Here is a 26,901-nt window from a genome sequence, read left to right as displayed (position 1 = left end):
CAATATATACATTGTTCATTCAATTTCTATTTCTTGGTATCAACAATTATCTGAATTAAGTTATTTTCCTATATAACTCTTCAAAATTTAATGGTAGATATTGTGCCCAATTACTGTATTTCTGTTGTCTCTGACAATGAATAATTGGCCCATCAAGAACAAATGTTTTTTTTTTTTTCTTTCTTATCTCACTCTCTTCATCTCTCTATGATATAAGGCTTGGCCCTGAAAAAGATTAACAAACAAATACATGTAAAGACTTTACGTTGTACTAAATCTGCAAAATGTCTATGTACATGTCTGTAGGTATATCTACCAGTTAATGCTTAATAAGAGATTTATTTGTCATTGATCTTATGAGGGTTTTGAGTGAAGCAATGAATTCTTTTTTCTGCCTTTTGTTTTCCATTAAGTAGAAATATGTAGGAAATATCACATTGTTCATATGAAAACAATTATCTTTCAGAATAACAATGAGTCAATAACTTGTCACTTTTGAGGGTGGAGAGGTCATGATGTTTATTACATAAAGCAAATATTTCTACTGCCAAGTCTGATAAGAGATTCTGTAAGTTATGACCAATCTAGTTGTTTTTTTCAGTCTTCTACATTGTTTATAACATAGCAACTCTCAGTAGCTATACGATTAAATGTTTGTTACATGATTAATTCAAATTGTATCATAAGAGACTGGAAGAAAAATATTGTTTAAAATGTCTATATTATCCAAAGCAATCTACACATTTAATACATTCTCTATCAAAATATCAACAGCATTTTTCACAGAGCTAGAAGAAGCAATCCTAAAGTTTGTATGGAACACAAAAGACCCCAAATAGCTAAAAGAACCCTGAAAAAGAAAAGGAAAGCTGGAGGCATCACTATTCTGTACTTCAAGTTATATTACAAAGCTGTAGTAATCGAAACAGTATGATACTGGCACAAAAATAGACACACAGATCAATGGAACATAATAGAAAACTCAGAAATGAATCTACAACTATATGGTCAATTAAGCTTCAACAAGACAAGAAAGAATATCCAATGGGAAAAAGACAGTGTCTTCAACAAAAGATGTTGGGAAAATATGTAAAAGAATGAAAATAGACCACCTTCTTATACCATACACAAAATAAATTCAAAATGGATGAAAGACCTAAATGTGAGACCTGAAGCCATAAAAATCCTAGAAAAGAATGCAGGCAGTGACTTCTTTGACAAGAGTTGTAGATTTTGTAGATTTGTCTCCTGAGGCAAGGGAAACAAAAGCAAAAATAAATTATTGAGGCATCATCAAAATAAAAAGCTTCCGCACAGTAAAAGAAATAATCAACAAAACTAAAAGGCAATCCCATTTCCCATGAAATGAAAAAATATATTTGCAAATAACATATCTGATAAAGGGTTAGTATCCAAAATACATAAAAAACATAAACTCTGCACCCCAAAAAATGAATAATCCAGTTAAAAAGTGGGCAGAAGACATAAATAGACATTTTTCCAAAGAAGACCCACAGATGGCCAAAAGACACATGAAAAGATGCTCAACATCACCCATCATCAGGAAAATGCAAATCAAAACCACAATGAGATATCATCTCACACCTGTCAGAATAGCTAAACTGAACAACACAAGAAACAACAGGTGTTGATGAGAATGTGGAGAAAGCAGAAACTTTTTGTTTTCTCAAAAAGTTAAAAATAGAACTGCCCGACAATTCAGCAGTTTCACCACAAGGTATTTACCCAAAGAAACAAAAATACTAATTCAAAAGGATGCAGTCACCCTGTTGTTTATAACAGCATTATTTCCAATCACTTGGGAAAATAGCCCAAGTATCCATCAAGTGATGAATGGATAAAGTCGATATGGTGTATATATACATTAGAATACTACTCAGCCATAAAAATTAATGAAATCTTGCCAATTACAATGACATGGATGGAGCTGGAGAGTATTATGATACTCATAATATGTCAGTCAGAGAAAGACAACTACCATATGATTCACTCATATGTGGAATTTAAGAAATGAAACAAATGAGCAAAGGGGGGTGGAGAACAGCAAGAAACAGACTCTTAACTATAGAGAACAAACTGATGGTTACCAACAGGGAGTTGAGTGGAACTGGATTAGACAGGTGATGAGGTGCTCTTGAGATGAGCACCGCGTGTTGTATGGAAGTGTTGAATCACAATACTGTATACCTGAAACTAATATTATACTGTATGTTAACTCATTGGAATTTAAATAAAAACAGAAAAAAAACCAAATTGTACCATGAGACACTAAACAAATGTAATTCTTATACAGATGTTTAGAACTATATTAGAACTATATTCACTTAATGCATGTAATTAAAAAGGTCTTAAAAGATACTGTGTTTGCTACTTGGTATCTAGTTAAAAGAAAACATTTCTCCCTTTTCCCCTGAACCCACAGATTTTCCCCAAGAAAGAAAAAAATATATACTAAATGATGAAATTTTACAGATGATTTAGATCATGGATATATCTGCTAAAATGAAAGTAGTATTTATGGAATATATGATTATAAAACAGGCCATGAAGTATATTCTGTTTTATGATTTTGAATATATTTATATGCTTCAAGAATAAGTCACTTTTGTGTTCTCAAACAATCATGGGCTCAAATAGTCTATTAAAAATACTTTTTCTTTTTTTACTTTTTCTTTTTTATGCATAGAAAAAAATTTATGCATATTCGGTATAATTTATTTAGTTACAAATATTTTCACCAGAAAGAAAGTTTAACGAAAATGAAAATGCAATTTTTCTGTGACCTAAAGACCTCAAAAGTACAGAATAAGATTTTTTATTTTATAAATTGGGAACACAGGCTTGAGAGATTCAGGGAAAGAAACATAAATTAGAGAAGTCAATTTTGTTGGAAGCAGTGCCTTTGACAGATTCATGACAAGATGGAAGAATAATTTTTGTTTTGAACAGTAGGTTGAAAGATTAATAGTAAGAAATAGAAAAATCATTTTTATTGGGAGATGCAGGAGTACAAGATTTGTGATTTAAGAATCTTATTTTTCTTTATTTTAGAAAACGGAGGGCCTAAGAGTTTTATTTTTTAAGAAATATATTTAATTATCCATAGTTTTTCCTAAAAACTTCAGCTAATGAATTTGTGAAAGTCAAGTTTGCTGATACTTTTCTCTTGCACTAAATGTATGTTAAATATATCATAAGAAAGTTAGTTTACAGATACATTTTTATTTTTATATGTTCATCTGTTTATGCCAAGAAAAGCATGTAAATATTGTGGAGACTTAAGTCCTCAAAAGGTCAGCTTTTTTAAATATTATATTAAATTCTATATTTGTCAAGCTATGGTGACATACGAAGAAAAAATTGTGTTTCAGTTGACAGGTAATAAATATAAAAATTGTTCTGTGGATTTTTTGGAGATAAATTTTGGTCAGTAGAAAAGTATAAAATATATTCACCATCAGCATCATTCGACATTAATTCTTTAATTTCTGAGAGTTATTTTTCTCAAAGAACAGTTGACAATTTATTTTTTCACCCCTGCATAATTTAAAGACATTAGAGTCTGAAGTCATTGGATCACATCAATTTAGAAACAAAAGAGGTTATATTATATTACTCATATTTTCCTGTTTACAGCGGTGGTCCAGAAAAAACAAGCCCTAATATAGTGAATATGTCCACAATACACCTTAATCACTATCTTCAGACTCAGTACAACTGGACTTGAATTCTTACTCTTTCAAGATCTTCCTGTGGAATTCAACCACATTATTTAAACTTTTTTTAAGTCTTTGTTCTCATGTGTATATGAAAATAGTATTAATTCATATCTCATCCTCTTATTATGAACTTGAAGTCAGGCACTTCTTTGAAAATGATCATTATGGTGTCTAGCATCATATAAGAACTCAATAAAAGAATAAAATTATTTAGTAGTAACTGTTGTCAGTGGTGCTGTAGTAGTGATAAGTAGTTCATAACACACAGGAAAAGAACCTGGGTTGCTACTTTGCCATATAGCTCTCTTTTAGATATATCATTCAGCTGGATCTTTCAAAGGACATTTTTAACATATTAATTCTCACTAATATTCTGGAAAGAGGAAACTAATCAAGGATGGTTCTCTATATGGTAAGATCTTTAGTTTAGTTTTTTTGTTTTGTTTTGTTTTTTCCCTTTCAACTGCCAACTTTGCCAAATTGCTTATGTGGAACAGTATCCTGGAAATGGAATTTACTTGACCTTGAAATACGTAATATTAATATAATTAACAAAATAGTTGTAAATCATCTATAGTCTGAAATTTATTTTTACACCTGTTGTCTGCCTTCTTTGAGTTTATATTTATAAATCCATAAGAATATCACTGAAAAATGAATGACAAAGTTTATTGAGTTCCTATTATGTACCAAATATTATACTGCATAATTTATTTGTATGTTATTTATTCACTATAACAATAATATAAGTTAGATAAACTATGATCCCTATATTAGTTTTCCAGACCTACCATAACAAAGTACCACAGGTGAGTGGCTTAAATAGCAGAAATCTATTTCCTTATAGTTCTGGAGATTAGAAGCCTATGATCATAGGGGCAGAGTTGATTTCTTTCCAAAGTTCCTGTGCTTCTTTTATAGGTGGTCCTCTTCTTTCTGTGTCTTTTTATGGTCTTTCCTTTCTACCTATATCCTCATCTCCTCTTCTTATAAGGACACTTGTTATATTGGATTAAAGCCCACATTAATGACCTCATTTAGCTTTTAATTATGTGTTAAAAGACCCTCTTTTCTAAGAGTCACACTGAGGTACTACTGAGGATTCAGATTTCAACATATGAGTTTTAGGAATATATAATTCATCTTAAAATAATTCCTGTTTTTAACAGATGAAGCAAAGAAAGGACAGAGAAATTAATTTGCCTGAAGTTGCATGAATATCTATTTGTACACTTGGGATTTTAACTCTGGTAATCTGACAACAGAGATCAAATTGATAGTGACAGCTATACCACCTCTGCTAGAAATAGGTCAGAAAATAGTCACGTCTGTGAAGCATCTAATTGTTTCTGCTATGATAAAAACACGACTTTTTTTTTCAATGTAGCTGCCTAATTTTATAGCCTTTTGAGACTCTGTTTTGAAAGGTGTCAGTTTCCCAGAATATTACAGAGTGTAAACCAGAAATAGAGAAAATGGATCATTAAAATATGTATGAAAATTGTTACCCATAATTAAGAAGTTTATATTGTATAGGGGGTTAATCATGTGGATGAAATGTATGCAAATATATGAAATAAACAGAAGTTAACCTTCATATATCAAAACAGTTTATAGATTATAGATGGTAAAATTACTAAACCCTTAATAGATTATTAAGAAAATGATTTAAATAGGTAGTCAATTTAGCCTTAATAAAGGTCAGTTGATGTTCTATCTCAAAAGAAAAAAAAGTTACAATGTCTCTATTGAATTGACCATTTATTTAAAGGAACTTAAGTATTATTTGTCATAAAAAGAAATGTTCCATAATATCTGGAGAAAGTGTATATTGATAAAGTATGACAGGAAAGAAAATTGGAAATGTACAACAAAATCTTTAAAATGTTCTCATTGTTTAATCTTATAGTCTTTGGGAAATATATCATGGTAAGATAATAGTGCACCAAAATTGCATAAACATTAATATTAGGTAAAATTAATTGGAAATAATTTCCATGACAAAGAAAAGAAATGACTTACTAAAATGTTCACATCCATATAATATAATGTATCATGTGACTTAAGAAAATTGTGTTAAGAGAGTAAAGATGGTGGAGACTTAGGGGACCCTGGGCTTTCCATCCCTCAAATACAGCTGTATTGAAGTCAGATCATTTGGAGCACCCAGGAAATTGATCTGAGAATTGGAATAAAGATTTCCACTTTTCCAGAAAGACAGCATGGCATGTGTAAGGTGCAAGGAAGTGAATTCAGGAAGAGAAAAGCTGCCAGGCAGCGGAAGGAAGGGAACACTTTCAGTGGGGAGAGAAAAGGGAGAGAGGGAGAGAAGGGTTGAGAGCGTGTGGCATTGTGTTTGGATTCATACAAGAAGAAAACCCCTCTGAGCACAGACTGAAGAGCTGGGGGAACTGAGTGGCACAGGTTTTTGCAAACAGTGAGTGCAGCTCAAGCTCTGAGATTTGGGAAATGCACAACTTTCACCAGATCAAAGCTGTAGCCTGCACTCCTGGAGAGAAGGAGTCTCTGTCATGGGAGCTCACACAAAGCGGTGTACAGATCTCCCAGGTAGCCCTGGGAGAGATCATTCCCCTTCCTGGAGTACATTTGGAAGAGGGTATATTGCCTCTCAAAGGGCAAAAGCCCCTGCAGGTGCCAGCAAATGGTTTTTCATTGGAGGGGACAAAGGTGTGAGCAGAGGGTGGATAACGTGGTCACTGCTTTTCATGATGACACACCATAAATTCCATACACTGTGCAGACATGGGACGGTTTTTCTGGGACAAAGGACACTAGTCAGAGCACAGTGAGTCTCTGATCAGAGGAGATAGCAGATCCTGGTGGTGTTGGCTCCATTAAGATTTGGAGTTTTGAATCCCAGCCACATGTCAGAGATAAAACACAGGAGAGCTGGTCTCAGGGTGTGCTGACACCCCTCGATTTTCTGTGAGGGTTTCCGGAACAGCAGGAGGTGTGAGTTCCCTTGTGTAGGATGAGAGTGGGGTATTGCCATTTTACCCCCCACTACTAACATGATTAGACATCAGACCCCACCCCAGTGGCTCCCAGTGGCCCAAGTGGAGGTGGGAGCCACTTACATCAAACCCCCTGTGCTGGGCAAGTGCTTTTTTTTTTACTGGGGCAGAATTGACTCTGAGCCAGCACAGCAGACCTCTCCCCTGGAGGAGCAACACAGGGAGCACACCACATGCACCAAGTCTACTGATCACCCAGTGCCTCCCAGCATCCCTTTCAGTTCCAGTGGAAATAGGACCAAGGTGTTTTTTGTGGGGGTTTTTGGTTTTTGGTTTTTTGTGGGTTTTTTTTTTTTTTTTGTATTTTTTTTTTCCTCTTTGGAATCAGGCTTATATTCCTTTGTTGGTTAGTTTGTTTTTTCATTTCCTTTTCTCTCCTTTTTCGGTGGTCTTTTTTCTTTTCTTTTTCTTTCTCTTTTACCTTTCTTTTCCTTTGGTGTCAGGCTTATAGTTTTTTTGATTGTCTGTTTAGTTGTTTGGTTGGTTGTTTGTTTTTCTTGTTCCCTTTCCTTTTCTCCTTTTTTTGAAGCAGGCTTTTCTTTTTTTCTTTGCTTGTCTTTTCTTTCTTTCCTTTTTTTCCTGGCTCTTTTCAACAAGCAAATCAAAGCACACCTAGATATATGTAAAGCACCCCCCATTGCAAACAAGGAGGAATTCTGCAGAGAACTGACCAGTGGGAAAGAACAGCCAAACACAACAGCATAGTGCACACAGCATGCACCAGAAACACTTCCTGAAGTGCCAGGCCCTGGACAGTGTATGACCTCTTTTTTTTCTTTTTCTTTTTTTTAACGTCTTTTTAATTTAGCATTACCCTGAGGTGCAGGAAACATTACAAGCTTTCATAACACGCAAATGATAGAAACTTAGCCAAAATGACAAGACAAAGAAATTCTCCCCAAAAGAAAGGTCAGGAGGATATCACAGCAAGGGACTTGCTGAAAGGAGATATAACCAATATATCTGAACAAGAATTTAGATCAACAGTCATAAGACTACTAGCAGGACTTGAAAAAAGCACAGAAGACGCCATAGAAACCTTTGCTGCAGAGAAAAAAGACCTAAAAACTAGTCAGGTTGAAATAGAAAATGCTATAACTGAGATGCAGAACAGATTGGATATAATCACAATGAGGTTTGAAGAAGCAGAGGAGAGAATGGGTGATAGAGAAGATAAAATTATGGAAAATAATGAAGCCGAAAAGAAGAGGGACAGAAAACTATTAGCTCATGAAGGAAGATTTAGTGAAGCAAAATTTATTTTCCATGAAGCAAAATAATATCTGTATCTGTCCCAGAAGACGAAGAGTGGGTAAAGGGGGTAGAAGGTTTATTGAACAAATTATGGCTAAGAACTTCCTTAACCTGGGGAAGAAAACAGGCATTCAAGCCCAACAGACACAGAGAACTCCCCTCAAAATCAACAGAAACAGGTCAACACCAGAACATATCATAGTGAAACTTGCAAAATACAAAGATAAAGAAGGAATTCTGAAAGCAGCCAGGGAAAGAAGGTCGTTAACTTACAAGAGTAGACACATAAGGTTAGCAGCAGACCTGTTCACAGACACCTGGCAGGCCAGAAAGGACTAGCATGTTATAATCAATGTGCTAACTAGGAAAAATATGCAGTCAAGAATACTTTATCCAGAAAAGCTGTCATTCAGAATAGGAGACATAAAGATTTTCCAAGATAAACAAAAACTAAAGGAGTTCATAAACATTGAACCAGCTCTGCAAGAAATATTAAAGGGGACCCTTGATCATGAAAGAGAGACCAAAAGTAAAAAAGACTAGAAAGGAATAGAAACAATCTACAGGAACAGTGACTTTATAGGTAATACAATGACACTAAATTCATTTCTTTCAATAATTACTCTGAATGTAAATGGACTAAATGCTCCAATCAAAAGTTACAGGGTAACAGAATGGGTGAAAAAACAATACCTATCAATATGCTGCTTACAAGAGACTCATTTTAGGCCCAAAGACACTTCTGGATTGCAAGTGAGGGGGTAGAAAACCATTTATCATGCTAATGGATATCAAAAGAAAATTTTGTTAAAAACAGGGCAGCATGAAAGTAGTAAGGTAAAAATAGAGGGGAAAATAAAGAAAGCACTCAAAATGTAAACATATGTTTCTTTTCTTTGGAAAACATTAATGACAATTTTTTTTAATTGTAAAAGATTTTTAAAATTTATTTATTTAAGAGAGAGATTGTGTGTGTGAGTGGAGGGAGAGGGAGAGAGAATCTGAAGCTGACTCCATGCTGAGCGCAAAGCCCGATATGGGGCTCAATCTCACAACCATGAGATCTTGACCTGAGCTGAAACTAAGAGTCAGACATTTAACCCACTGAGCCACCCAGGCACCTTTGAAATTTACTTTTATAAAAGTTAATATCATTCGACAGTTTAGGAATTTGATATTTTTAAAGAAACAATACAATCAGAAAATTAAAATGATTCAAATAAAGACATCATTTAAGTTTTTCCAAATATTTTTAAAGTGTAGTTTATAATTCCTTCTATCCCCAAGTTATGATACAAGCAAAAATAAGTACTTACTTTAGTATATAGTGAGAAGAGGGGAAATTTAAGTTTATAGGAGATATGCACTGGTTTTACTGTGTAGGATCAAGCTAGTAGATAGGAATGAGTCAACCGGTAAGTAGAAGAGAGTATTTCAAGGACTTTTTTTTTTTTTTAATAAATTCAGAAATATTTACTAAGGGGTGCCTGGTTGGCTCAGATGGTTAAGTGTCTGCCTTCAGCTCAGGTCATGATCTCCAGGTCCTGGGATCAAGTCCCATATCCAGCTCCCTGCTTCTCCCTCTCCCTCTGCTTCTCCCCCTGCTTGTGCTCTCTCTGTCTCTCTCTTTCTCTCTCAAATGAATAAATTAAAAAATCTTTTAAAAATTCCAAAAAAACATTAAAAAATTAATTGAAGGCCCACTTTGTAATGGGCACTGAGATATATTAGCAAATAAGACAGGGAAGAATCATTACCCTCAGGGACCTAATTCTTCTGCAGAGATGAAGAGAAACAAAAACATAATAGGTATTAATATTTTAGTTTGGTGGTAATGAGTACTCTCTAGTGAAATGAAGTAGGGAAAATGAGATAGAAAATGCTGGATGAAGTTGGGATTTTAAGTTTAACTAAGTAAGATATTCAAAGAAGGTTTCCATGAGAAGTACAGAGTCTACCAAGATTGGTAAGTGGTAAGCAATGAGTCACATAGATATTCAGGGAGAGGCATTCAAGAAAGAATGGTGAGTTGCAAAAACCTTGAGAAGGGAAGTGCCCAGCATGTTCAAAAAGTAGGGAATATAATGTGGCTGAAAGTTGAAGGAGACTTGAGATAAAGAAGTAATGGGAGCCCAGCTCCACTTAGGAACTTTAATAAATATTAATTAGATAATTTGACTAAAAGTTCTTCTAACCCAACTGATAATCATATAAATATATTTAAGCTCCATAACACTTACGAAGAAAGTAAGTCTTGAAGAGTACGATTTATTATTTATTTCGCATTAAAGTACTTGTTCTCTCTATTTAAGAACTTTTATGTTGAACTGTCTCTCACATGATACAAATGCTTCCCCAATCTCTCTACAATTTGAATGTATAAATTTTAACAATAGATAAATACCCAGTTAGCCCTTTAAAAAAGAAAATTGTATGATTAAGAATCCCCTAATATTTTAATAATTTATATCACTCGTATACTATGCCTTCCTTACCAAAGTTAAAGTAATAGAAACCATACAATGTCTGTTCTAAGTCTATGTTGGAATAAAAATAGAAACCAGCAACAGAAAGACAGCTAAAAACCCCCAATATATGAAGATCAAACAATGCATGTTTAAAGAACACATGGGTCAAAGAAGAAATCTCAATAAAATTGAAAAATACTTTAAACTAAACGAAAAAAAAAAAACCCTCACAACTTACCAAAATTTGTGGGATGCAGCAAAAGCAGTGTTTGAGGGAATTTTATAAAAGAAGAAAGTTGTAAAATCAATCATCTAAGCTTCCATCTTAGGAAACTAGAAAAAAGAAGAGAAAATTGAAAAAGTAATTGAGCTCCAGCTTCAAGGAAAATGATGATTTTATGTAATTTCATTTAATTAAAGACTTAACTACAGTATATATAAAACTCATAAGTGTGGCAACAAATGAAGCTGAAAGTTTTGTGCAAAAATTAAATTCTTAAAGAAGAGAGGAAAATTTTGTATGCCTTGCATAGGAAATTAATAATTACTAATTATTAATAAGATCATGAAGAAAAAATAAAAGAGATAAGATAGGTGGAAATTATTGGTAAAAGTAAATAAACACATTAATTAACTGATTAATTTAAATGAAGTAATGATCCACCAACTTTAATTTAGAGTTGATAAATATAAATAAAACAAAAAAACCCCACACATGCATAAAAGGAGAAATATAATTATCAGTTGGCCAAACATCCCAAAAGACCATTTATCAAAACTAAATCACAAGTTTCCTACTGCCCACAAGAGGAAAACTATAAGCCTGGCATTATTCTTGCCACTTATTTTGGAAAGACTTGGTCTAACTTTATACATCTTTCTACATAAAACTGCTCGAGTCAAACCATGATAATTCTAATAACATTCTACTAATTCTGTAAGTTATGTTTATTTATGTTATGTTACTGCAAATATTCCTGTGATTTTTTTTCTTCTTCTCCCATTGAAGTAAGTTTACTCATCTTTAGGGGTGTCCATTAGTTCTAACTTTTTCATTTATGTTTCACTGAAGCCTTCAGTTTATATTAATCCCCACACCTGTGAAGTCGTTTAGAAAATTTCATGTATTGTCCAACCACTCGGTGTATCATCCATCTCTCACCTTGAATGATAAAAACTGGCCATTTGTTTTAGTATAAATTCTTCTCTTTCAACTCAATTTGAAATTTTTGAAGGACCTAAACCTTAATCTGAATTAGGTTAACCTGGAGGTTAGCTGAATTAGGCAGATTTAAATTCAGAGTAGAGAGTTTATAGATCAGGGTAGAGGATTTGTTCATTGATATTTTTGTTAGAGAATCTGCACTTGGGGATTCATTAATTTATTTTAAAGGAGAATAGTTACACATTTCAGGTCCTGTTCACATTTTGGAAATGCAGCAGAAACCAGGTCTGGAAAAGTATCTGCCTTCATGAGGCTCATTTCTAAGTGGAAACATAGGCCATATGTCTGTGATAAGAAATAAATTTAAAGATTGTGTATGGTGATTTGTGTGTTAAAAAATAAGAGAAAAAAGAAAAGAAAAACTTCCGTGAAAGATAGTGACCAATTTCTTGGGATAGAGTTGTCAAGGAAAAGAGAGGGACCATTTATCCCCAGAAGCCAAGTGAAGAGATACTCCTTAAGAGCACCAATCTTTTTATTCCCTAAGGAATAAAGTAAGTACTGATATTGGGTCTCTATACTTTTTGAAAAATGATCAAATGAATGTAAGATCCAAGAGAATATTTAGAAGGGACAACAATGTCACTGTCTGGCACATACCAATTTAGGAAATCTGAAGAAAATTATCTGACATCTTTGTATCTGTCCACATTGTCAATCCACAGGGAGTTAGAAAAACTATATACAAGAAAAGTTAGACAAGGAATGTTAATTACTATAAATAAGAATTTTGAATTGTAGAGATCAAAGACTAACAAGTTGGTGTAACTGTAAACGATGTTATAGGTTACATTGGCTATGCTTATTACTGAATTTGCATTAACATTATATTCGCCTGGGTGCCTCAATCAGTTAAGCATCTGTCTTGGGCCAGGTCATGATCCCAGGGCCCTGGGATCGAGCTCCACCCACATCAAGCTCCTTGCTCAGCCCGGAGCCTGTTTCTCCCTCTCCTTCTGCCTGCAGCTCTCTCTGCTTGTGCTCTCTCTCTCTGACAAATAAATAAGTAAAATATTTTTTAAAAATTATATTCTAAATTACAATGTCTCTAGCCATTCATTTAAGAGCATAGCTCCTGAGATTATGCTTTCTTAGAAGTTGAGACTAACATCTCACTCCCGAGGACTTGATAAACTGGAAACATCAGTTCCACCTCGGCATCACACCTTAAAATCAACTGAGAAGTTGTCAAGAGAGTTTGACCTGTGTCCCTTGGAATTTGGTGCCATCTGAGAAAATAGAGACTGATAATTGTTTTTGTTTTGTTTTGTTTTCCTATCCCATTCTGATATCAGGAGTTTGTGGAGGCGTCCTTTACCATCAAGGTAAGTAAGAACTGTGGTGTTGGGAGGCTGGGAAGACATGGAGAAGGGTATTCACTTTCACTCTTCTGAGAATACAGAATTTCCCTCGGTGATTCCTGCAACTCTTATGAAAGAGCATCAAGAATAGAGAAGAAAGAAACAGCTGCTCGGGTGTCAACTAATCATTGGATAGAAGGACATTTGAGGGCCTGAATACTTTGAGGTTCACGAAGGGCTATGTACCTGAAGGGTGACAGGGCTATGTACTCTAGGGAGTCATCGGTGAAAAAGAGACTTGAAGTGAAACCATTTGATATGATGAATCTCGATCACATGCAATCTTCACACAATCACATCCCTGAAACCAGCATAAGGAATGACACCAGGATACTTGAGAGAGTGACTAAAGAGATGTGAGAATACTGTCAGATAACACGTGAAACTACTCAAAACTCAGACATTACACCATAAAATAATCAGGTGTTTGGAGTTTTCAGAGAATATCTGACTAGAATCAAGCCCATTGGCAGGACAGGATTCACAATGGGTTCAGAACCACCCTAAATAACATCGAGCTCTGATCCATTCCCCAAAGTACTTCTGAGGCTACACACATGTCCCTCAAAAGCATTTGCTGAAGAAAGACTGAATAGGATGAAAAAATCAATAGATTAGTGCAACTCATTACTGTTATGAGAAAAGCAACTCACATGTTTGAGAGTGGCTCAGTAGATAATCAGATGTTAAAAATAATTCCTAGAGAAGCACACGTATCGTAATTAAATTAAATAAGTAATCTCTAAGATTATTTACTTTAATTTATAATTTGGATTCTGAATTCAACTTCATAGGGACCAGCTGCCTTCCAGGATTTTAAAAACTGTTTTCAGACACTAGTGTCACAGTGTAAAGAGAAATGAACTCACATCCCACATTTTTTTCCTTCTCTTTTTCATTTATATTACAGTTACAAAGAAAAGAAGCTCCACTAACATACGGGTTCATCATCCCAGTATATAAGGAGAACAGTTGAGCTGTAACAAAGTATATGATTTTTAAGACATAATACAGTCCTTTTTGCTTTTCAAACAAGTGTACTGTCATTCTAAAGTAGACTCCCTGAATTGCTCTGTTGAAAAAAGAAAAGTGATCTTGGTAAAATCTTACTTTACAATAACTGAAAAGTACATATGTAGAGATAAATTCACAACTACATTGTTAAAATATTCTGACAAATTACACAAAAATGCCTAGACTTCATGATACATATACGGTAATCAAATATGATAGCCTGCCTATCCAAACTAGACCTCTTGTCAAGGCAAGGTAAATAAGAACCACAGTGGTGTTCTTTCACCTGCAGAGTTTTTGTTTAGTTTCTAACAAATCAGTGATTTTTTACCTTGTTTGCACAGTAGTTCATGACTAAAAGGATTGTTATTTTGGAATAGTTTAATGTGATGCTTCCACTTCAGTGGAAGAACTAAGCAGTAATAATGAGCAATTAGAAGATGCATATTGGTATTGCAGCAACCTAAAACATTTTACAGGGAATGTAACGACTTAATTTGGGCTCCGGAGAATAGAGAATTAAGATCTGCCAGACTTTGGTAGGTTTATCTTTCAATGTCTAAATTATCATCATGTGCTCTTTCTTAAATGTGGTAATTTTAGGTCTCTAACATATGTGCTCTAGAGGGAAAAAAAGAAAAAAGAAAAAAAAAGCTTGTTCTATTTGGAGAGTACGTAAATATTCTAAAGCAAAAGCAAGATCTTTTTCCATAAGAAAACAATTACACCAGAGACGCTGGAATGTAAGGAGGAATGGGACTTCTTTCTCCCTGTAAGTGTAAAGCACAGTCTGCAAGGAAACTGGATTAACATGCAAATTCTTGGAGCCTTAGCTGGTGTGCCTTCCCTCCCAGGATGTTCCTCCCACAATATCATCACTTATCAAATGGAAGTGATGACCAAGGAGATCTCAGGCAGATGAAGTGTGTGCCCATAAATAAAAAATAGATACATCTGAAATGTGACAAGACAGAATAAGTTTGAAGTGTATCTCAGTAATTAAAAAAAAAAAAGCACTCAAGAATAAGAAGCTAAGGGAGACTGCTCAGAAAACAAAGGTAAATTTTTTGAGGAGACTGTAAAGAATTGCAGATAAATCAAGTAAATTTTGAACCACATTTTTAATTCACAAGCTGAAACTTACATAGTGACTAAAAAACTCCAGTGGGAGAATAGACTTTTGCCTTGATGTAGAAAGAGTCAAGAAGAGGCTAGAACAAAGTTTCTGCCTCAAGTGTACCCTCAAAAATTCGACATGATTTGAAAAATACTGTGATTACCTCAGTCATGTTACAAATGCTGATAGAGAAATATCTACCCAATTTAGTTTATTTCAACCTAATTCAGCTTATATCTCATCTGTTCACTTCTCAAAGTATATATCTTCCTGAATTCCTTGTTGTTCAGTGTATAGAAACATTTGTTTTGCATATTTATTTGATTTTCTAGTTGTTTACAGTAGAAGGATAACTTTGGTCCTAATTAAGTCATTATTTATGGAAATAGGTATCCTCTCTAAAAAAAAGTTAGATAATAATGTTATTTTGCTTCAACATACAGTGGCATGTACTATTTTTTAAAAATCATTTGTTTTTGAAAATCATTTTAAATATAAATACTTTATAATTCCATCAATATAATAAAAACTATCACAAAATTTGCATTTCAAAAAATACTATGTCACAGTTATTTTAATACCTCATTCCACTCTCAAGAGTGTCCCTATTTAAATAGTATGTTCTATGGTTATCTTACTTCTAAGTCTATTAAAAGTAGCTCCCCATCTCCACTATTATGTATTCCCATGTAACAGCTACAAATACAGACTGTGGACACAAAACTGATGATTCAAATATAAGACAGCCAGTCAGACGTGCTTTATGTGGTGAATAATAATTTTAAGTGATGTTCTGACGGAAGTAAGGTACAACCTCTTTTTCATTAAATTATATAGTTGCAGGAAAATTAATAATAAGTAAAACATTAAAATATGTAGTCTTCATATGTTAAAAACAGATTCTAGGCTCAGTTCATTGTGAATGATTACGGTGTTTTTTGTTTATGTTTGTTTCATTTTGTCTTGCTTACCTGATTATCTAGTAAGATTGCTCCATGGGAATTCAAAAGTTGTGATATGCAGTACAATTTTGTACTCTGTTGTAACGTTCTGTGCATATGGGAACTTTAACAACCTTGGTCCCACCTACTGAGTGTCATAGACTCTCCCAATTATTAGGAAAAATTTTAAAAAAAACGAACAAACACATAAAGCAGTTTCTGAAAGCAGTACTGCCTCTTTAGAAAACTATTGCATGGCATTTTGTGAATTTTGTGTTACTTTCAAGTAGGTAGATTTGTTAAGGGTTAGTAACTTGAAGTAGAAATCTGGTAGGATATGATATAAATAGTGCGTATTTCAGTGGCTTTGTGTGGATTAGAAATGAAAGTTTGGGAGGATAACGGCCTTGGAGAAGGGGAGTAGATCAATTTAGAAGTTACTGCAGAAATTTAACTATGAAGTTATGAATATCTATGTAACCTGTTTAGTATATCACCATGGAGCAGAAGATAAAAATGAAAATAAAAGATCTGTTTTCTAGGCTGAGATTCAGAGCTGCAGGAGGAAAAGTGAGGGTAATAGATGGAAGGAGAAGTTTGAAATGGAAGAGAAAGACAAGAAAATAGACTGCTACTTTATGTAGATGTTAGAGGAAAGCTCCCTACATTCACTTACAAAGTAGGAAGTTAAATGTGATATTTTGAAAAGAAAAGAAAAAGTTGTTCAGAGAATATAGCACATTCTAAGAGAGCAATGTTGTAGAAAGACCTAAATAAATGTACAAAAGCAATTTATATATTTAAAAAGAGGCAGCATTTGGATAGGGTATAAAAAGGGTTATTGATGGTTTGTGATATTGATAGCTGATGTACTTTCCACTTTCTTGTCAGTGATACTGAGAAAAGTAAATGGAATGATTCAAAATTAATTAACAGACTTTTCAGTTCCAAGCCAAATGTTCATGTTTTTAGGAAGAAAAATATAGTAAAAACCTTGTGATTCATGTTAAACATCATTATGTAATATATATTGAATCCTAAATAATTCTGGAAAGAATTTAACCCTTTTCTTAGCTTTTGTGTATTCCAAGCTTCTGGGTCAAGTGTAACATTCTACTCAGATTTGGCAATTCCATGGGGAGAAAAAGATGTGGAAATAGAGCTTAAGATGCAAACTTCTACTTATTAAAAATAAGTGGTTGGGAAAGTACTGCTAAACAATAACGGGTGCCAGATTTCAAATCTTTACTGATCAGGTTATCAATTATTGTTAAGAATCTGAAGTCCTAGAAGAAGAGGAGAAGGAGGAAGAGAAGGAAGTACAGGAGATGGAAGAGAAATTAAAAAAAAAAAAAGAAACAGAAGAAGGAAGGGTTCAGATCTTAAAATTAGTGATAACATATGGGATAAAGAAGCTGAAGCTATGGAAAATCGACTTTAAAATGTTATATCCTCATAATTTCAGCAGTGTATCTTTCAAAAAGACTCATATCTATATCTGAAACAAAATATATTAACTGAGATATTACCAACATTGTAAAAATAAAACAATAACTAACATTTATAAAGCATTTGCTATGTCCTAGGCATTGTTTAATAATCTTTACAAATGTTGACACATTGAATCCTTAAAGCCTTGAGGTTTTTTTGTTTTGTTTTGTTTTCTACTATGCACAAGGAAACTAGGTATATAGATGGTGTTTTCATTGGTTATCATTGAATATCATTGGCTATCATTGGATACTCTTGGCAATTTTAAGCAATGCAATTTTGGGTAATTTTTTAAGGTGTATAAAAAACTTATAAATGTTCAGGCTTCTTGAGTTCATTATTGATGGGTTTATAATGCTTAAGTATCCACTATATTAAATTTGAAGTCATATAGACTCAGATTCAAATTGTACCTTTTAAAATCTCATCTAAGAAATTTACTAGTACTCTCCTAATTTAATTTTGTCCTTTTTTAAAATTAGAATAACAATATCTGTCTCATATGATTTTCAAGAATCAAATGTGATATTTGTTTCATAATTGAACTTGTCTATCCATTCATGATATTTTAAAATTCTATTTAACCAAACATATGAAAAGGCACAAAACTGCAAATCACTGAAAACATGTAATATAACTTCTCTAAGATAGACAAAAAATAAGGAAATTGATTTCAGAATTATGAGAACTATTTTGAGCAATATACAAGAATCCTATTACAATATTTGATTAAAATATTTTAAGTCCCATGTGCTTATATTTGTGTTGTTTATTTCTGGCTTAGTCAATTTGGGCTTCTATAACAAAAACACCATTTATTGAGTGGCTAATAAACAACAGAAATTTATTTCTCACGGTTCAGGAGAACGGGAAGTCTAAGGTCAAGACACTGGCAGATTCTGAGTCTTGTCACTTTCTGGCTCATCGATGGGGATCTTCTCCGTGTGTCCTTACTTGCTGGAAAGGGCAAGGGAGTTCTCTGGGTCTCTTTTATCACCGCGCTAATCCAGTTCGTCAAGGGCTCTGCCCTCAAGTTCTAATCACCATCCAAAAGCCTCGCCTCCAAATTTTATCACACGAGGAATTAAGTTTCAACATATAAATTTAAGGGAGACACAAACATTCAACAATAGCATTACCTAATACTTTAAGTCATGTAGTATCTTATTAAAGCTAAAGCAAATATTTAAGATTTCTAAATTTATATAATAACACTATCAAATGAATTGAATGTATGAATAAAAAGGGGGTAAAATACATCCCCAGTTCAGAGATACACGAGTCAAAATATGATCTGAGTAATTGTACGGGATCTTGCATTGCCAAAATTCTTGTCTTTTGATATTTTTTTTTCAATTTCAGTAATGATTTTACTCATAAGTTCAAAAGATATTTTTATGCTTGCTCCTTTTATTGCTTTTTAAAGTGGTTCTTTTTTCATCTACATATCTAACTCTATAAAAGAGTATATTATGATAATGGCTTACAGCCGAACTCTGCATCCCTTTCTATTCTATTTTATTCTATTACATTCCATTGCTTCTCTTTAGTGTGGTAACATTTTGAGAAATGCTATATAAAAGCTAAGTTAAAGATTTTTATTATGATAAATAATGATGTGTGTATGGAAGTGTACTTATTAACGTAATAGAAACAGACTCTGCTTTTTTTTTTTTTTAAGATTTTATTTATTTATTTGACAGAGATAGAGACAGCCAGCTAGAGAGGGAACACAAGCAGGGGGAGTGGGAGAGGAAGAAGCAGGCTCATAGCTGAGGAGCCTGATGTGGGGCCCGATCCCATAACGCCGGGATCACGCCCTGAGCCGAAGGCAGACGCTTAACCGCTGTGCCACCCAGGCGCCCCCAGACTCTGCTTCTAAATATACTAGATATAATTCAATTTTTTATTTTTGTTTTTAAAAAAGTATGATCCCATATTATAGAATTATTTATAGACCCCTCATCAGTGATATCTTTCACTTCTCTACTTTGTGAGATGAATATGGCTTTAATTGTTAATTATATTTTTGTGTGTGCTTGTTCTAATGACTTCCCTCAACTAGACTGTCAGGTCTTGAAAGGAAAGAGTTAGGTTTGGTTTGTTCTCTAACTACACAAACATTAAGAGAGCTACTTGCCCAGAGAAGAGATAAATATGTGGAAATGTTTGGATTACTTTTCATTTAGAAAGGCTAGATATAAATGATCTAGATATCTAGAATCAAATTGGTATATTGGTCACATACAGAAATCAAGAACTTTCTTTATTATCTAAAACTATTTAGAAGTAAATTCCTTTGGAAAATAATTTATATACCAATTTTACCAGTAAATAGACCATAATCCATACCATACATTGAAAAATCAAAACCCAAGGTCAATATTTGCAGTATCAGTATAATGATGAAAATAAATTTCATCTCTCTCTAAACCAACATCTAAATGATTGCTAGCTTTTTCAGTGTTTTCTAAATTAGTATTGTAACCGTATTTTCCTCTGGTTTAGAACATGTCTAAGTACCCAAACTCTACATTTCATACTCCTCCATAGCTAGTCCTGGATTATCTTGTTTAGCCTTCTGCCACAGCATATCCTTTCTGTGTGTTCTTTCCTCTGTTGCCATGCCCTTTGCCATGCTACATCACCATGGCAAACATATACACATCATTCAAGACCCAAATTAATTAATGCATCTCTGAAATCTTAAATCCTAAGGTCAACATGTTCTTTCCTTTCTATGAACCACCCCATAATTATGTATACTTATTATACCATGAAATTGTTGTTCATTTAATGCCTTTTGGGTCTTTGAGAACAGAGTTCAAGTCCTATTAATCATTTATTTCCATGATGTGGAATTGTGCCTGACTGGAAGCAGGTTCTTAAGAAATATATGTTCAAAACAATGAATAAATATAGTAGTAACCACAGTGAAGTAACCACAGTGCTTTAGAATGACTAACAAGCTTCCTATGGGCAATAAGTTGAATAAAATAATTATTTCTAAAATAAGAATTAAGCAATTTTTGACCCATATTATACACATTTCCCTCTCAGCAAAATACAGATATAAATAGAAACAGATTGTTTAATGGGGATTAAATTTTTTTAAGTATATAAGACATATGGGGGACATAGATGATAGAAGAAGAATCAGATGTGTAAATGTGCAAGGTTAATTTTCCTCCTAGGAGAGATATTCTAGTAAACTGACTAAAAACTGAAAGATATGGAATAATTGGAGGAAATTTAAAATATGAGAAAATCAATACATTCATCAGTGAAATAAATCTATCTTTAAATCACCTATCAAAATTGCTCTAGAAATTGTAACTTAAAGAAAATTTGAAGAATATGATTGGTAACAATTTAGAAGAAAGTTAACTAGTGGCACCTGGGTGGCTCAGTCGTTAAGCGTCTGCCTTCGGCTCAGGGCTTGATCCTGGCGTTCTGGGATAGAGCCCCACATCAGGCTCCTCTGCTGGGAGCCTGCTTCTTCCTCTCCCACTCCCCTTGCTTGTGTTCCCTCTCTCACTGGCTGTCTCTATCTCTTCCAAATAAATAAAATTAAAAAAAAAAGAAAGAAAGTTAACTAAATTATTTGTAGAGACAGTACTATGTTTTAACTGCTTTTTATTTATATGCAGGAAATCTCAATCTCTTTGATGAAATTTTTTGAGTTGAGATACATGCAGGAAATTTAGTGAATACTGCCACAATTAAAATAAAGAATAGTTCTATCCCCAAATTCCTTTCTGATGCCCCGTTGTAGACCATACCTTCCTTTCCAATCAACCCCTAGAAGTCATTGATCTGGTTTTTATGCCTACACATTTCTTTTTATAAAATGTCACATAAGTGCATTAATTAATATGTAGCCTTTTGGGATTGTCATCCTTCACTTAGAATGATGCCTTTGAGATTTTTCCATATGGTTGCATGTACTAGTAATTCTGTGTATTGCTGAGCATTATATACATGTTTGTACAGCTGTTTGTGTACCCATTCATCAAAAACCATCTTCCCTTAATGGATTGGACAAATTCTACCAGCATAAATAATGGGATAAAAAGAGATCCATACTAAAATTGTTTCCAGCAATTACATTTCAGTTCCTACTGTCAAGTTATTTCTATTATTTAAAAAAAGCTGAAAATATTTAGAACATACAACAGATAAAGTGGGGTTTATTTTATATTTTTAATTTATTTAAATATTTGATAATCAAATCTAATTTAATAATAAAAAAATATTTTTGAAGTCATTTCAGTGCATTAAAATAACATGAAGCTATTATACAGAAAAGCTAAGTAGATGATAAATAGGTGGAAAGATAAATAAATGCATAGATAGATGCATAGGTAGAAGATAGATTTATTTTACTTCCTAAGACAGGAATATATATATATTCTTTCCTGTCTTAAGAAGATCTAAATATATAGATATATATCAATATATCCTTTATATATCCATCTATATAATACCCATGTAAAAATATATATTACCCTAGATATAGATATATAGAACCATCATTCTTACCAGATAGATATAAATATCACCATCATTCTTGCCCATTAAGTTCATTGATTTTAAATCATAAATTTGTTGTCTATTTTCTTTCTTTAGCACACATTTCATCCAGTTTTGCTAAAAGCACAAGACATAATTATTGAAGATTTATTAATATTATACATGTAGTATTGTAGCATTTTAACTGCATTATTAAACTAGCTAAAAGTCTTTGCAACTTAAGTGCATTCAATTTAATGCACACTGGTTAACAGAATTTCCACAAAACCATTATTGGGGACCATTTAAAAATGGCAAGTGGCCAGTAACATACTCAACCAAGTTGTTTTTTAAATTAATCTATCTATCTCTCAAATTAGATTAGACAAGTTATGCAATAATACAGTACTGCTGCCTGTAGAATTTGAGTTTCTTTAGAGAAATGCATATGGATGGAAATTTAGACATCTAATTTTAAACTTTGTTTGCCATATTACATTATCCCCAATATGTACTTTATTCGGATGGCTTTGTCACATTCATACTTTCATTTATTTTATTTATATATAAAATATATAAGCATATCTTATAAAATAGTTTTCATTCTTAATACTTAAAGCAAAATACAATCAGCTAATCAGCTTGCTATATCAACTTTCTGAACATTCATCATCTACAAGATAAACGTGAAATAAATAATCATATATAAAATAATCATATTAAAAAGAAAACATGTCAAGTTTTAATGGAATTAAATACTGGCTCATCACAGTCACAGCTGGTTCCTAAGATTAATCATAATGCATAAGAGAAGAGGAAACAACTAACACTACACAAGGATATTAACAAAAATTATTTAGGGCAAAGCACATACTTACTAAAAATGAGAGCAAATTTCTAAATATATTCCAACTACGTTATTCCAAGAATAATTTTACCAAAACAAAACAAACAAAAAACAAACAGTGGATGGAATGGAATGGAATGTGGCTAAGAAAATATTAACAGGAGCAATTATTGATGAAAAAAGAGCAGTTGCTAAAGTTGCAACAGCAAATGTTCACCTAAACTTTTATGTGAACACAAAATTATGAACGTATTACTTACTGTATTGAGTTCCATTGACTCCATGTATTTCCCGTATGTATCAGTCTCTGTTTTAGGAAATTAATCGCATGGAGGAAAAATACAGATTAGCAAAGTTTTACATGGGTATAACAAGTGCTTGGGAGTTAGGAGAATACAACAGAAATGCAGGAACATATGGAGGGGTGAGGAGGAAGACAGAACTTATTCCCAAGAAGTACTGGATATGAAACAATGAACAGAAATTAGTTAATAGCAAAGGACGGAGAGAGTCATTTCAGAAAAAGCAAAAAGGAAGTGAAAGTTATGGCAATATAAGAAAAGCAGAGTGACGTCAAGAATTTCAATGGATTCATGGGGAGTCTGCTTCTCCCTCTCCCTGTGCTGCTCCCTTTGCTTGTGCTCTCTGTCTCTCTGTCAAATAAATAAAATCTTAAAAAACAAAAAAACAAAACAAAACAAAAAAAACCCATACAAACAAAAAAGAATTCAATGGATTCAGTATGAGTGAAGGTCACCGTATTTAAGAAAGAGTCATGGGAATTAAACAAGGTACATGGACAAAGTCCAGATCACATAGAAGTTTTGAATTTATCCTAAAAGCTATAAGGAGCCATTTGAGTGGTTTAAGTAAAAGAAGTAAACAATCATTATCACACATTAGAGTCAAAGCTTATTAGGATGTTTTAGAGGAAGTCAGTCTGAAGAGAGAGCAAATCTGAGGCTATTACAATAAATTCTGGCCTTCAGAGTTCACAAAGTGCTCTTAGTAGAATAATTTACCTGTGAGATTCTCAGCAAGAAACATTCTGTTAAATACTACATAATTGATAGCACTCTTGAAAATTCTCAAAATATTCTGCAGTATCCTACAAGTAAGGGATATATCTAGCATTTCCCAGTTTTTCTTTTTTTCTTTTTTTCCCTTCCTTCTTCCTTCCTCCCTTCCTTCCTTTCTTTTCTTTCTTTCTTTTCAACAAATCAGAAAGAACTCTGATTGCTCCTTGAGCCAAATAGAGCCACTCTTCTTTTTTTTTTTTTTAAAGATTTTATTTATTTATTTGACAGAGATAGAGACAGCCAGCGAGAGAGGGAACACAAGCAGGGGGAGTGGGAGAGGAAGAAGCAGGCTCATAGCGGAGAAGCCTGATGTGGGGCTCGATCCCATAACGCCGGGATCACGCCCTGAGCCGAAGGCAGATGCTTAACCGCTGTGCCACCCAGGCGCCCCTAAAGCCACTGTTCTGAAAGCCAAAATTCTTAGCCAATGGGCAAGGTCTATAAGATCTTAAAAGCCTATGCCTTTTTGACTTCAACTTCTTTTTTTTAAATAATAATTTTGTATTATATTATGTTAGTCACCATACAGTACATCCCTAGTTTTTGATATAAAGTTCCATGATTCATTACTTGTGTATAACACCCAGTGCACCATGAAATACGTGCCCTCCTTACTACCCATCACCAGGTTTGACTTCAACTTCTAGTAGTTCTTTCCCTCCCCTCTAAGCTATCTGCTCTCATACTCAATTCACTTCAGCCCTCCTAAGTGTCTAGCTGTCCTTTCTTTCCTCAGGAATCAGAAGCTTTCCAGTTGTTGTGCATCCCCTCTATAATGCTCTGAACATTTACATCACTACATGGCTTACACGTATTTCACCAGATTTGTACTCAGATCCCACTTTACCTTGTAGTTGTTTTTTTTTTTTCCTCAATGATTCTAATGCAAACTGGCATTTCTCCCCCCATGCCCAGAAATTCTCTGTGTTAAAATTTTTTCCCCTAATGACCATCAGAGAACTTATGAGCTGTATTTTTTTTCAACAAACTGTCTCCTCTTAATTGCTTGTAAGCTCATTTTGAGCCGTTTTGTCTCTTGGCTCAATGTGCTAGTCTTAGCACCTAGAACAATGTCTGACTTATGAAAAGTGCTCAAGACATTTGTTGATTCAATTAATATGTAAATATAATAAAAGGAAAATACAAAGATTTCAATCCAATAAATATGAGATAGTTTAATTATTTAAGAAACTTACTGGAATGAGGGCACCTGGTGGCTCAGGTGGTTAAGCATCTGCCTTCAGCTCAGGTCATGATCCTGGGGTCCTGGGATTGAGCTCTCACATTGCATTGGGTTCCCTGTTCAGCCTGGGGTCTGCTTCCCCTCTCCCTCTGCCCCTCCCCCTGCTCATGCTCTCTCTCTCTCGCTCGCTCACTCTTTCTATCAAATAAATAAATAAAATCTTTAAAAAAAAAAGAAATTTACTGGAAAGAAAAAAATACTCAAGATTGTATCTTAGCAATAAGGAAAGGAACTCAGAATAAAAAACAGAATTTGAATAAAGATGTGATGCAAGAAGTGATGGCAAATGAAAACTTCTGTGAACCTATTGATGAATCTCAACAATCATTTACCTAAAAAATTATGAGATGGAGATTCATTATGGTTGGTGTCAAAAACAAGATGAAATTAAAATAGTAAAGTCATGTGAAGAGGGTAGCTCATGTTCCTTTGATATGTGGCAGAATAATGGTGATACTGGTTAACTTCATGTTAAAATGGAATATCCAACTTCCCAACCAGAAGGAAAATGAAATAAATTTTAAAAATCAACTCACCCAGATTCAGCAGATAGTAAAATAACATTAATAAATAAGTGATGGGTTCAAAGATAACTTAAGTTTGAAAAAAGCAGCCCAAATATGTCAATAATCATAACTAATTTACTATACAATATTATCCTAAAAGTACTAGCCAATGGAGGAGGAATATAATGAGAAAAGAATTATAAGGTTTGGAATCAAAGAGATAAAATTATCATCTATAGACAATACAATTGTGTATATTGAAAATTCAAATATCTATGAACAACTATTTAAAAATATACAGAGTTTTATAAGGTTGATTGAAAAATCCATAAAAATAAAAAATAAGTTTAAAATGTGCTAGAAATTGGGGTGCCTCTGTGACTTAGATGGTTAAGCATCTGCCTTTGGCTCAGGTCACGATCTCAGGGTCCTGGGAACAAGCCATGTTGGTCTTCCTGCTCAGTGGGGTGCCTGCTTCTCCCTCTGCCTCTCTGCCCCCACCCCCATGCTCTCTCTCTTTGTCTCAAATGAATAAATAAAATGGTTTAAAAAAAAGAGTTATTCATTTAATACAGTATTAACACACATGTACACAAACAACTCTGAAAATAGGCAAGTGTTGCCTTTGGGGATGTCCAGATGCAAGAATGCTCTTACAGGGATCATTACAGTAAAAATTGTACAACTTTTGAAATCAATTTAGCAGCATCTACTAAAGCTGAAACATGATTATAATTTATGAATCAGGAATTAGGCTTCAAGATATCCACCCCAGAGAAACACACATGTGCAAAAAGAAGGCCAATGCAAAATGACTTTGCCCTATTATTTGTAAAATAAAAATTGGATATATCCTCAATAACTAGCAAGAGCAAAAAAATAATGTAAATATAATTATCTATTTATGCTATGGAACTCTATGTAGGAATTAAAATTTAAAACCTAGATCTATTAGTAGCGATATTAATAAGCCAAAAAGTTAATATATTGAAAGTGAAATTAAGCTGCAAAATCATAATTATAACTCTTAGGTAAAATATGTACAAAGCAACAATATATGTTGCTATA

Source organism: Ursus arctos, unplaced genomic scaffold (genome assembly GCF_023065955.2).
Source record: "Ursus arctos isolate Adak ecotype North America unplaced genomic scaffold, UrsArc2.0 scaffold_9, whole genome shotgun sequence".
Classification (NCBI taxonomy): domain Eukaryota; kingdom Metazoa; phylum Chordata; class Mammalia; order Carnivora; family Ursidae; genus Ursus; species Ursus arctos.
This window is presented reverse-complemented; position numbering follows the sequence as displayed.